Consider the following 12618-nt stretch of genomic DNA (forward strand, 5'->3'; position numbering starts at 1 on the left):
ATTGAAAAAATTGACAAAACTAAAAGTTGGTTCTTTGAAAAAATAAAATCGACAGACCCTTAGCCATGCTAGCGAAGAGAAGAAGAGAGAGAACTCAAATTACTAATATACGGGATGAAAGAGGCAATATCACAACAGACACTTCAGAAATACAGAAGATAATCAAAAATTATTTTGAATCCTTATACTCCAATAAATTAGAAGATAGTGAAGGCATAGATAAATTTCTTAAGTCATATGATCTGCCCAGATTGAGTCAGGAGGATATAGACAACCTAAACAGACCAATATCAATTGAGGAAATAGAAGCAACCATCAAAAGACTACCAACTAAGAAAAGCCCAGGACCGGATGGGTATACAGCAGAGTTTTACAAAACCTTTAAAGAGGAACTAATACCAATACTTTTCAAGCTACTTCGGGAAATAGAAAAAGAGGGAGAACTTCCAAATTCATTCTACGAGGCCAACATCACCCTGATACCTAAACCAGACAAAGACACTTCAAAGAAAGAAAACTACAGACCAACATCTCTAATGAACCTAGATGCAAAAATCCTCAATAAAATTCTGGCCACTCGGATACAAAAACTTATCAAAAAAATTGTGCACCATGATCAAGTAGGATTCATCCCTGGGATGCAAGGCTGGTTCAATATACGGAAATCAATAAATGTTATTCACCACATCAATAGACTTAAAAATAAGAATCATATGATCATCTCGATAGATGCGGAAAAAGCATTTGACAAAGTACAGCATCCCTTTATGTTCAAAACTCTGGAAAAACTAGGGATAACAGGAACATACCTCAATATTGTAAAAGCAATCTATGCTAAGCCTCAGGCTAGCATCATTCTGAATGGAGAAAAATTGAAGGCATTCCCTCTAAAATCTGGAACAAGACAGGGATGCCCTCTTTCACCACTTCTGTTCAACATAGTTCTCGAAACACTGGCCAGAGCAATTAGACAGACGAAAGAAATTAAAGGCATCAAAATAGGAAAAGAAGAACTTAAATTATCACTATTTGCAGATGACATGATTCTATACCTAGCAGACCCAAAAGGGTCTACAAAGAAACTATTAGAGCTAATAAATGAATTCAGCAAAGTGGCAGGATATAAAATCAACACGCATAAATCAAAGGCATTCCTGTATATCAGCGACAAATCCTCTGAAATGGAAATGAGGACAACCACTCCATTCACAATATCTTCAAAAAAAATAAAATACTTGGGAATCAACCTAACAAAAGAGGTGAAAGACTTATACAATGAAAACTACAGAACCCTAAAGAGAGAAATAGAAGAAGATCTTAGAAGATGGAAAAATATACCCTGTTCATGGATAGGCAGAACTAACATCATCAAAATGGCGATATTACCAAAAGTTCTCTATAGGTTTAATGCAATGCCAATCAAAATCCCAACGGCATTTCTTGTAGAAATAGAGAAAGCAATCATGAAATTCATATGGAAAAACAAAAGACCCAGAATAGCAAAAACAATGCTAAGCAGGAAGTGTGAATCAGGCGGTATAGCGATACCAGACTTCAAACTATACTACAGAGCAATAGTAACAAAAACAGTATGGTACTGGTACCAAAACAGGCGGGTGGACCAATGGTACAGAATAGAGGACACAGAGACCAATCCACAAAACTACAACTACCTTATATTTGATAAAGGGGCTAAAAGCATGCAATGGAGGAAGGATAGCATCTTCAACAAATGGTGCTGGGAAAACTGGAAATCCATATGCAACAAAATGAAACTGAATCCCTTTCTCTCGCCATGCACAAAAGTTAATTCAAAATGGATCAAGGAGCTTGATATCAAATCAGAGACACGCCGTCTGATAGAAGAAAAAGTTGGCTACGATCTACATACTGTGGGGTCGGGCTCCAAATTCCTCAATAGGACACCCATAGCACAAAAGTTAATAACTAGAATCAACAAATGGGACTTACTCAAACTAAAAAGTTTTTTCTCAGCAAAAGATACAATAAGAGAGGTAAATAGAGAGCCTACATCCTGGGAACAAATCTTTACTCCTCACACTTCAGATAGAGCCCTAATATCCAGAGTATACAAAGAACTCAAAAAATTAGACAATAAGAGAACAAACAACCCAATCAACAAATGGGCCAAGGACCTGAACAGACACTTCTCAGAGGAGGACATACAATCAATCAACAAGTACATGAAAAAATGCTCACCATCTCTAGCAGTCAGAGAAATGCAAATCAAAACCACCCTAAGATACCATCTCACTCCAGTTAGATTGGCAGCCATTATGAAGTCAAACAACAACAAGTGCTGGCGAGGATGTGGGGAAAAGGGTACACTTGTACATTGCTGGTGGGACTGCAAATTGGTGCAGCCAATTTGGAAAGCAGTATGGAGATTTCTTGGAAAGCTGGGAATGGAGCCACCATTTGACCCAGCTATTCCCCTTCTCGGTCTATTCCCTAAAGACCTAAAAAGAGCATGCTACAGGGACACTGCTACATCGATGTTCATAGCAGCACAATTCACAATAGCTAGACTGTGGAACCAACCTAGATGCCCTTCAATGGATGAATGGATAAAAAAAATGTGGCATTTATACACAATGGAGTATTACTCTGCATTAAAAAATGACAAAATCATAGAATTTACAGGGAAATGGATGGCATTAGAGCAGATTATGCTAAGTGAAGCTAGCCAATCCCTAAAAAACAAATGCCAAATGTCTTCTTTGATATAAGGAGAGTAACTAAGAACAGAGTAGGGTCGAAGAGCAGGAGAAGAAGATTAACATTAAACAGGGATGAGAGGTGGGAGGGAAAGGGAGAGAGAAGGGAAAATGCATGGAAATGGAAGGAGACCCTCAGAGTTATACAAAAGTACATACAAGAGGAAGTGAGGGGAAGGGGAAAAATAATATAAGGGGGACAAACGAATGTCAGTAGAGGGAGCAGAGAGAGAAGAGGGGAGGGGAGGAGAGGGGAGGGGAGGGGAGGGGAGGGGAGGGGGGATAGTAGAGGATAGGAAAGGCAGCAGAATACAACAGACACTAGTATGGCAATATGTAAATCAATGGATGTGTAACTGATGTGATTCTGCAATCTGTATATGGGGTAAAAATGGGAGCTCATAACCCACTTGAATCAAATTGTGAAATATGATATATCAAGAACTATGTAATGTTTTGAACAGCCAACAATAAAAAATTAAAAAAAAAAAAAAAGAGAATCAATGTAAAAAATATGTTAAACAGGCAAAAGATAATATAAAGAAGTCATAGCCAATAAAACAGAAAGATAATTGACATCACTAAAGTAGAAACCTTAATGAACATCAAAGAAAATGTATTTATAAATATAATATTATATATATATTATATATATATATAATATATATAATCTGTATTTGTGTAGTAAGATTGAATGTTAGGAGACAATGCAGGGAAAAAACATAACCCAAGAATATAATATCCAGTCAAATTGTCGTTCATATATAAAGATAACAGAAAGTTATTTCTAAATATTCAAAGTATTCAGTGCATACAGCATATATGAAACCTTATTGAAAAAAAGATTATTTGGTAAATACTGATAATCAAAAAACAAAAACAAAAATAAAAACCAGAACCTAGGAGTGGAAAAGAAGTGGTAAAAGAACAGGCAGTGATTATCAGATTAATTTATAACTAGATCTAAGATTTAACAATTGAATGAATTTTAATTGTAGAAGCAAATGTAAATGTTATAAAACCTGACAATATAATAATAACTAACAAAAATGAATATGTGGGAGGAAGTGAAAATTTGCTAATATTCTTATCTTGCTTAGGAAGGAATCAATTGATATGTCTATATTAAACTTGAAGTTTAATCATTGGTTAATTTTAATGATCCTGTTGCTCATGTAACCCCCATGACACTGCTCTGTTCTTTGTTTGAAAAACACATAAAAGGGATAAATCAACAAAAGCTAATTGTTAATGGAGGAACAACTGTCAACCAAGAATTATACGAGATTACTGTGGGGAATTACAAAGAAGTTGAAAACATAGTCCTTGCCTTTGAATGGCCTCCAATTTACTTTTTTTCTCTTTAACAAGCCCATTAAAGAATTATGCTTAACCTGATAACTGACTGGGCTGAGGTCTAGGATGAGTTTGCTTCACAGGACGGAAAGTCCCTACTGGCTTTCATTGCATGCTTCCAGGGGTTTGTTAATGCATTTTTTTTTTTAACTCCAAGACATCATCATTAGCATCTGTAGCATTTTAGAATCTTGTGAGGAGGATTGGTTACCCTGCTGGCAAGAGGAGAGGGTAATGAAGACAGGAAGTTTATAGGTTTTCACATTTGGAACAAGTACAGAATAGGAAATGTAAGTGAACCAGTTCTTCAATTAACCCGAACTGCCAATTCAGTAGGCTTTTAAATATGCAGGATCCTGTAGGTGTGAAGTTAAGGAGAACTAGAAAGCTTATATCAAGGATATGAGAGTCATATTCAGAGCCTATTTTGGGGGTAGCAACAAATTCAGCTCAGTGTTCTGTAACTTGTGTCTCCATTTCTTTTGCCTTACAGTGGCAATGACACAAATTACGGTTCCAAGAACAGAGGAGGTAAATGTTTGTTGAAAAAATAGATGAATGTTCTAAATAGTGAATCAAAGGCATTAAATTGTATTTATAAAGCTGCTCTTACTAAAAAGCATGACATTTAGTTTTAAGAAGACCTTTAACATCAAGTATTGATGCAGAAAATATTTGCTTATGATCCTTGAATGAAACTAGAGAAGGCTTTTTCTGAGCTATGCCTACTTGTATCTTTTAAATGTCTTACCCTTGGTCCTACATTTTTGCAATTATGTTTCTAGGGTCTGGCTGTAGAGAGTCTCTTTCAGGGAGGATGCTTGTGTCTCTCCTTTACTGTCCTGATCCCATGCTGGGTTCCCTGGCCTTTGTCCAGCTCTCTTGCTTAGTGTGTTAGTTTGGAAGCTTCTGTCTTGGGAGTGGGGATTCTCCCAGGACACAACTTCTGATGTTTATTTGGTTCCTTACACATTTTCATTTCTGAGGAAGGAGGTACTTGCCCCCCTGCTCTGACCTGAAGCCTTATAAAATTATGAGAATGACTCTTCCTCACTCATATTTCCACTGAATTAGAAGAACCATCCTGATCTAAAATATCCTTGCAAAAGTTATTATCTAAGATAGTTGAATAGTTAGCAGGGCAGATGGCAAGACTTGGGGTAATACCAATGTGGAATAAGTTATGCTACCTTTGACCTATTCTATTTTTTATTTGAGTGAACAGAATTGGATTAATTGTAGTCCTTGGTTCATAAAATACCATTATCATTGTTTTCACGAATGGCCTTTTTAATTTATTTTAATGATTTATGCTTTTCATAAAATAATGGGCAAAGAATATACTACTCACTCAAGACCTAATATCGTAATACATTACCAATAATTTATATCTACCTATTCCTTGTTTTCTTTGTTTATTTCTCCTTTCACTGATTACAGTTAGTCCTTTGCAGCTCTGAGGTAAATATCTTGATATTTTTGCTTACATATAATTTAATTTATGTATTTTTAAAAAAACTCCAGGTATTGAACTTTTAGCTGCAGCCATTCATAAAAACAATTTTAATTAACAGTTTGGTTAATTGAGGAACTGGTTTGCTTACATTTCCTATTCTTTAAAAGACTTAAAGATTTGGTGTGGAAACTCCACCTAGAAGATAAAAATTGGGACAGTTATTATTTTGACCCTAAATGGTAGGGGCACATTGGTGTGGTACGGCAAGGATGCTGCCTGATGTACTAGCACCCGTAAAAGACAAAGGCAATAAAAACTGGTGTGTTCAATGAAGAGTTATTAAAAGGTAAGGGGTACTTTTAACATTTACGAATTAGAACAATTTTTCCCCCGGCAGTGCAATTCAGAAGAAGTATGATTCATACAAATCTTCCTTCATGTTTCATATTGGCATTGGATTTCATGATCCTGGCGGTTGTGCTTCTAGTCTGAACAATTAACTCAGGCCAGACTTTCTCTTTACTCCATGCTAAATTTCTGAAAGCAAAGGAGCCCTTCAGATTAGTGATTTAGTTGTTTGTTTATCTAGAGCAGCAGAAGAATTTTTTCCCCCCTGTGGCTGGCTTGTAGTCTTATATTCTTGCCTGAGCATGCCTGGGTCTGGAAAGAAAATCCTGCCTTGCTCTACAAAGTACTTCTCCATATTGTCACTTTTCCAGGACTGGTGACTTTCTAGTTTGGAAGATTTCATTCCGTTTATTAGCTTTTCTATAAGATAAAAATTACATGTTGATTTCTGCAAAATCAGAGCTGAATTTCATCCTTGGTGAAGCTCATTATAAATAATTTGGGAAGGAAAGGCCAATGGCCACTCTTACTCTACACAGCATTTTCTCTTTATATTTCCAAGAAGTACAATTATCGATAATTGAGATTTACTTCTTTGATTTACATGTATAAAAACATCTATTCAAAGTGAAGTTTAGTTAATCTTTTACCTCCCTGGAGCATGTCCCTGCTCAGATCAAGCCATTAGCACCATCTAGTGTATCGCATGCACAAAGCTGAAGTCCAGGACAAAACAGCCCAAATATTTTAGAACTTTGCAGAAGTTATAGGTAGGATCATCTGGGACAAATTTCTTTGTAATTCATTCTTACAGCAACAATACTAATTTTTTTCTATAAAGTTGAAAACAGGGAAAAATAAGGGAATATATCAAAGGAAAGAGTAAATGAACACCAAAATTATGTAGAAGATGTGTAGGGAGCCTGGGGAAGGGAAATCAGTGTTTGTTGAGTAATTACTGTGTACCAGGCATTGTACTCTGTTCACATTTTCTTGAAGTAGAGAAAGTGAAGGTGGGATTTTTCTATCAAATCTTCTCCAGTGTGACTCCAGGTCATTTTCAGGACGTGGTAAGTCACTGTTGAGAGACAAGTCTGCATGATTTTCTTGAATGGCTAGTGAACAGAGCTCCTGATAGTCCTTTATTCTGAACTATCTTTTCAAGAATGCTTTATAGTGAGAATCTTGGAAAATGTCTTCCTCTAGAGCACGGGCTTGCTTTTTGTTGGAATAATGATGTCTCTTTCTAGGGCAAAGTTGGGCAGGTTTGCTTGTAGTGCTTTATAAGATTTTGGTTTCCTAAGCTTGGGGTTGCTCATTGGGATGTAAACCCACAATGTTCCATGCACAGCATCAACCTGGGCATTCTTACTTTGTTCCTGTGGAACTTGAAACTGTTATAGTAAGCCTGAAGCTCATGCTACTTGTTGTGGCTTGAATAATAAAGTTGTTTTATTTATTAAAGAAACTTTGTATCTTCTAGAAGCATCTATAGAAACTTTGACAGGCTAACTTGCTGCCATGTCAGTAGGGCAAAATCTTGAGGCTCTTGAAGTTTTTGACAGTCACCACCCCAAGGACTACCCAATTGTTAGATACCTGGTTCCTACAGTCTCATATAGTTTACTCTTCCCCATCTTGCAGAAAAAGAGCATCCCAGATCATCATGCCTATAATCTGACTACAGCCTTGCCCCATTTACAGAAAACCAAATATCAAGAATAATCCAAATGATGCTAGGCACTGTGGCACACAAATGTAATCCCAGTGGCTCAGGAGGTTGAGGCAGGAAGATTGAAAGTTCAAAGCCAGCCTCAGCAACTTAGCAAGGCTCTAAGCAACTTAACAAGACCTTGTCTCTAAATAAAATATTTTTTTAAAAGGGCTGGGAATGTGGCTCAGTGGTCGTAGTGTCTCTGGATTCAATTCCCCCAGTACAAAAAAAAAAAAAAAAAAAAAAAAAAAAAAAAGATCCAAATGTTAAAAATTGAGACCTGCAGATTATTAGGCACTTAGTAGATAAATTTGCTTACTTTCACAGTATGTATGTTTAATTAACACAACATTGGAATTTCAGGAACTGGTTTTTCATAGATTTAATATAGTTTTAGCTAACTGTTTATAGCATGATGAATTTCCAGGTCTCACTAGAAGTGAATGTTCATTATATTTAGCATTTCAAAAACTTAGGAGGTTGAAGGCATTTCTTCCAAGCCAGGGTTTTACAAAGATATAATTGTTTTTCTTTGCCGCAGTCCGGCTGCAGTAAAATAACCCGGGGCGGGGGGGTGGGGGGGTGACGAATAACTTGTGTAGATTGATACAGCAGGAGTAGGAGCCGTTTATTGCAGGACAGGAGCGGTATTTATACATTCCACACAGCTTATCTAATTAGCATAAACTAGATACATCAGTCAACCAATCAGGAATCTCCACACTTAATGGCTTGCTTTTGTTACTTCTCAAACCACTCCCTCTGGCATTTTGCCAGGCACCATCCAGACTTGTTTACGAACTCTAACATTCCCCTGGCAAAATGTCAGGTGTTATTTTGACTTGTTTACAGACTCTAACATTTCTTATTCCTGAAAACCTGAGAGTTGCTCTCAAGCTTTAGAATTACAGTATAGAAGTGGCTTAATTATGTGTGTGTGTGTGTGAGTGTGTGTGTGTGTGTTAAAATGCAAATTATCCAGATTCATTCTAGAATTCACTAAATCTGGGCTGGATCTAGGAGTAGTAGTAGTGTGAACTCCAGTAATTCGGATTCTATTGTCTTGAGAACCACATTCTGAGAAATATGTCTTGATACATAAATGACTCCTCAGATAAATGAATGACTTAAAACATACAAGTGATTTGTGCCACTATGGTAACTCTGATAATAAGCATGCTTATTTTTTTTTAATTTTTTGGTTGCTGGTGACCTTTGTTGTAAGAATAAAGGAGTGCCACCCAAGTGTAGGGCTATTTGTGATTTTTAAAAAAATATTCTTAGTTGTAGATGGACACAATACCTTTATATTTTATTTATTTTTATATGGTGCAGAGGATCGAACCCAGTGCTTCACACATGTTAGGCAAGTGCTCTACCACTGAGCGACAACCCCAGCCCTATTTGCACTTTCTTAGGATAATAAATGGTGGCAGAATCAGACTTTCTTTTTATTCACTCAAGAAATACACTGAGTGCTTAATAGGTGTAACAATATGCCTGCTGCTTAAGATGATTCCTCTGCTTTCCTCCCTGCATTGTTTCCAATTTTTGTAAGTGGAATTTTATAAATAGGAATCAAAATTAAAAAGGACATGGATCTAGTCTGTCTTTCTTTCTCTCTCTCTTTTTTTTCTCTCTTTCTTTCTTTTCTTTTCTTTCTTCTCTCTCTCTCTCTCTCTCTCTCTCTCTCTTTCTTTCTTTCCCAGTATTGGGGATTGAACCCAGGGGCACTCTATCACTGGATTATATCCTCAGTCCCCCTTTTCTAAAAATTTCACACAAAGTCTTGCTAAATTGCAGAGGTTGACCTCAAACTTATAGTCCCCTGCCTCAGCTTCTTGGGATCTAAACCATTTCATTGGATACTTGCAAAAATATATGAAGTAGGTTTAAAAAAATCATAGTATTCTCATTTTACATATTGGGCAGAAGTTTAAATGACTTGCCAAGAGTCACATAATCAGGAAGCATTGAGCTGGGGCTTGAATCTTGATTTTCTGACTCCCATTTGTTTTGTCCCCTTCCACCTTCCATTCTTTACACAATACTGCCTCCCTGGTGGTTTTCCACAGGGATTCTAGAAATAGAAAGCTCTCTTGTTGCGTTCTGGATATAATTTGATTTTGATGAAATGTGATTTACATGGACATTTTCAGAACAAAGAATCTCCTATTGTTTAAACATGGTACACCTGTGCAGCAAATAGAAGCACTGACATCCGCATGATGTCATTAAAAATGCCCCCAAGGAAAAGAGAGAGTTCTGTTTTTAAAATGAAGTGGTATCTGCAAGAAACAGAACCAAGCCTAATTATAGGACATCATACTCTGTCTCCCTAGGTGTGTACACTGAATATCTTACCAGCCTTCAAAATGCCCCATGAGAGGTGGGAATGGGAAAAGAGGGTGCAGAACAGGCTCGGTAACATGGACAAGGTACTATGTTAATTCTGAAAAAGATTTGGGAACCACACCTTTGGTTTCTTGTTTCCAAGTATAATGCCAACCATTGCTTTGGACTTCCTGCCTTTCCCAGAGACTTCTCTAGATTTTGTATTTTGCAGGGCATTCAGACCCTGTCTGGCTTTCAATAAGTGTTCGGTAACAACAATAACACAGAAGTGACTGTTTATTCAGATGGAAATTAACATGGATGAGATAACATTCTAGATTTGTTTCCCACCCCTAAGATTGTGGGTTTAAGCAACAAGGGAGAAACAGATTTAAAACACAATTCTGTTACTGATAAATATAAGGAATAGTTACCTGGGGGTATGTTCTCTTTACTGTTTTAAAATGCTTTCATATGTATTAGCTCCTTTAATTAAACTAAACACCTATGAAGTAAATAGAGCTGATATTTATATAATTTTTCAAATAGGGCTCAAAGAGATTAACTGATTTACCCAATGTTGCAATATTTGAGCTCATCTGAATTTGCACCTGGCTCTTGAGTTAATTTTTTTTTTTTTAAATTTACTTAACCATGTGGTGTGGAGACTTCCCTAGCTGGAAAGTAGGCATCCCTTTAGCATCTTGTACTCTGCAATGGTGCAGTGGCCAGAATGCCCTGGGTTTGATTTCAAGTTCTGCGTACTGCTTGCCTGGATAGGACCAAGTGAACCTGTCCAAATCTCAAATTTGTGCATTAATCAGGAATTTTGGATATCTGTGACAAAGATTCACATTGAACTAGTTTGGATCCTGGGAAGAATTTGATGGTGATTGTAAATGGAAAAGTAAGGGTGTAGCAGAACGTAATTAGAACTGAGGTCTTATTGAAGTTAGAGAGTTCCTCTTTGTTCATTCTCTGCCTCTCATGGGCCTGAGTTTTATTCGCTTTTACTGTGCTATATGTCAGTAGTTAGGTGCTGAGAGGAAGGGGAACTTTACCACAGTTATAATTCATAAAAATCAGAATTCTTACTCCTCTGGAAAAGTCACCTGAGACTGTGGCCTTAAGTGTAAGATACCATATGGCCCAGCTTGGGTCAGTGGACTTGGGGGCACAAGGCACAACACTGATTCCACTTGAACATGTGTTTGGAATGGGAAAAATATAGATATTTTTTCTTTCTTTTTAAAGAAGAAGATTGTTACAAATGAAGAAAGAAGGTGTTCTAGGCCCATGGAATCAATAGATTAGTGCTGTGAGATTTCAGTCTGTAAAATGTGAATAATAAGGTTGGCTTTTCTGGAGTTTTTGGTGAAGACGATTGATATAGTGAAAACTTTCAAAATCTGTAACTTCAGTTCTGATACCTTACTGAAGTTCTAGATCTCTATCACATTTTATTGCCAGTTGGATAGTTAGTGTGATGGTTAATTTTGTGGGTCAACTTGACTGGTATGCCCAGATAGCTGGCAAACCATTATTTCTGGGTGAGTCTGTGAAGGCATTTTTGGAAGAGCTTAGCATTCGAATCAGTAGACTGATTAAGAAGATCTGCCCTCATTGACATAGGTGGGCATCATCCAATCCGTTGAGGATAGAGCAAAAAGGCAGAGGGAAGGAAAATTCCCTCTCTTCTTCACTGGGACATCTATTTTCTTTTGTCCTCTGACATTGGAGCTTCTGATTCTCAGGCCTCAGACCTGAAACTTAGGCCTATAATCAGTCCTTCAGCCTCCCAGGTTCTCAGTCTTTGGATTCAAACTGAATTAGCTTGATTAAATCTCTACCTTGTGGATGGCACATCTTGGACTTCTCAGCCTTCATAATTGTTTGAGTCAGTTCCCAAAATAAATCTCCTCATATATCTATCATTTTGATTCTGTTTCCCTAGAGCACTCTGGCCAATGTAGCTCAGTATCCCACAATCTTAAATTCAATGGACAAAACCCAGAATTATCTTCTTCCTTAAACACGCTCCTTTTCCTTATCTCCATTAATGGAGCCTCATTTTGTCCAGCTGTCCAAACCAGAAATAGGGGCATCATCTTCAGCTTCTCCCTCTCCATTTCCAGCCCAGTCTCATTCAAATAGTCACTAGAACCATTAATTCTCCCTCTATTCTTCTCAGACTTTCTAATTTCTCTTATTTTCCACTGATCCCCAATTAAAACTCCTCAGTGACTTCCTTCTTTTATTTATTTATAAAAGGTGAATGTAAAATATCCCCTATGTGATCCTAAAGCTCCTTCAGTAGTTGCTGAGCTTATCTTTTGGGTCGCATCTCTTTCTACTTCCTTTTGGAACTTCTGATCATCTTGAACTTTGTGGTGTTTTCCCCAAACAGCATGTCTCTTTCACCTTCAGGCCTTCAAATGTGCCTAGAAGGTAGTAGGTTACTCTTGAATGTATAATTAATGAATTAAAAAATGCTAGTGAGTAGCCTATGGCAGGTGTTCCCTATCAAGAACACCTATTATTACTCCACTTTGTTTATAAAGTACCAATCCTATTATTACATGGGTCTTGATTCAATCAAAGGTCAGAATCCTCTTGTTCTGAATATCTATTCTCAAAGGTAGGAATCACCCTGTATAGGCAATGAGTTGTGG

The sequence above is a fragment of the Marmota monax genome, unplaced genomic scaffold (assembly GCF_021218885.2).
Source record: "Marmota monax isolate L192 unplaced genomic scaffold, Marmota_monax_Labrador192_F-V1.1 WCK01_AAM20220418_F8-fsc00126, whole genome shotgun sequence".
NCBI classification, from domain to species: domain Eukaryota; kingdom Metazoa; phylum Chordata; class Mammalia; order Rodentia; family Sciuridae; genus Marmota; species Marmota monax.